Source organism: Arachis hypogaea, chromosome 12 (assembly GCF_003086295.3).
Source record: "Arachis hypogaea cultivar Tifrunner chromosome 12, arahy.Tifrunner.gnm2.J5K5, whole genome shotgun sequence".
NCBI lineage: Eukaryota > Viridiplantae > Streptophyta > Magnoliopsida > Fabales > Fabaceae > Arachis > Arachis hypogaea.
Window position 1 is genome coordinate 30,155,611 of NC_092047.1, and position 1,875 is coordinate 30,157,485.

The following is a 1,875-nucleotide window of genomic DNA, read 5'->3' on the forward strand; positions in this document are numbered from 1 at the left end:
ATGTCTTCATCCTCTTCAGAGGAAGAATAGTCATCAGAGCTCATAAATGGTAAAAGGAGGTTCAATGGAATCTCTGTTGTCTCTAGTTGAGCCTCAGATTCCTTTGGTTCCTCAAAGGGAAACTCCTTATTGGTCAGTGAACGTCCTAGGAGGTCTTCCTCACTAGGATTCACGTCCTTCTCCTCCTCTCTGGATTCGGCCACACCAAGTAAGGTAATGGTCTTGCACTCTCTTTTTGGATTCTCTTCTGTATTGCTTGGGAGATTACTAGGAAGAGTTTCAGTGACTCTTTTACTCAGCTGGCCCACTTGTGCCTCCAAATTTCTAATGGAGGACCTTGTTTCATTCATGAAACTTAGAGTGGCCTTAGATAGATCAAAGACTATATTTGCTAAGCTAGATGGACTCTGCTCAGAATTCTCTGTCTGTTGCTGAGTGGATGATGGAAAAGGCTTGCTATTGCTAAACCTGTTTCTTCCACCATTATTAAAGCCTTGTTGAGGCTTTTGTTGATCCTTCTATGAGAAATTTGGATGATTTCTCCATGAGGGATTATAGGTGTTTCCATAGGGTTCACCCATGTAATTCACCTCTGCTATTGCAGGGTTCTCAGGATCATAAGCTTCTTCTTCAGAAGATGCCTCTTTAGTACTGTTGGATGCAGCTTGTAATCCATTCAGATTCTGAGAAATCATATTGACTTGCTGAGTCAATATTTTGTTCTAAGCCAATATGGCATTCAAAGTATCAATTTCAAGAACTCCCTTCCTCTGAGGCATCCCATTACTCACAGGATTCCTTTCAGAAGTGTACATGAACTGGTTATTTGCAACCATGTCAATGAGTTTCTGAGCTTCTGCAGGCGTTTTCTTTAGGTGAATGGATCCACCTGCAGAATGGTCCAATGACATCTTAGCTAATTCAGACAGACCATCATAAAATATATCCAGGATGGTCCATTCTGAAAGCATGTCAGAAGGACACTTTTTGGTCAGTTGCTTGTATCTCTCCCAAGCTTCATAGAGGGATTCACCTTCTTTCTGTTTGAAGGTTTGAACATCCACTCTAAGTTTGCTAAGCTTTTGAGGAGGAAAGAACTTGGCTAAGAAAGTCGTGACCAGCTTATCCCAAGAGTTCAGGCTATCTTTAGGTTGAGAGTCCAACCATATTCTAGCTCCGTCTCTTACAGCAAATGGGAAAAGCATAAGCCTGTAGACCTCGGGATCAACCCTATTGGTCTTAACAGTATCACAGATCTGCAAGAATTCAGTTAAGAACTGAAAAGGATCTTTTGATGGAAGTCTATGAAACTTGCAATTCTGTTGCATCAGAGAAACTAATTGAGGCTTTAGCTCAAAGTTGTTTGCTCCAATGGCAGGGATTGAGATGCTTCTTTCATGTAAGTTGGAACTTGGTGCAGTAAAGTCACCAAGCATCTTCCTTGCATCTCCACCATTGTTATTATTTTCGGCCCTGTCTCCTTCTTTTTCGAAAATTTCTGTCAGATTTTCTCCAGAGAGTTGTGCTTTAGCTTCCCTTAGCTTCCTCTTCAGAGTCCTTTCAGGTTCAGGATCAGCTTTAACAAGAATGTTCTTATCCTTGTTCCTGCTCATATGAAAAAAAAGAGAACAGAAAAGAAAATATGAAATCCTCTATGTCATAGTATAGAGATTCCTTATATGAGTATAAGAAGAGAATAATAGAAGAAGGAAAAGATAAAAATTCGAACACAGAGGAGAAGAGTGGGTTCGAATTTTTGAGTATAAGAGAAGTGTTAGTAGATAAATAAATAATTAGAAGGAGATGAGAGAGGGACGAATTCGAAAATTAAATAAAATAAAATAAAAATATTTTTGTTTTTAATTTAAAATTAAA

General features: G+C 39.1%; 1 non-coding gene across 1 annotated transcript; it reads left to right on the plus strand.

The window, feature by feature from the left end:
* Positions 1-965: 965 nt before the first annotated feature.
* Positions 966-1,073, plus strand: LOC112732197 (small nucleolar RNA R71). The gene has a single exon (XR_003167933.1). It is a non-coding gene; the product is annotated as a small nucleolar RNA R71 (small nucleolar RNA).
* Positions 1,074-1,875: the final 802 nt, after the last annotated feature.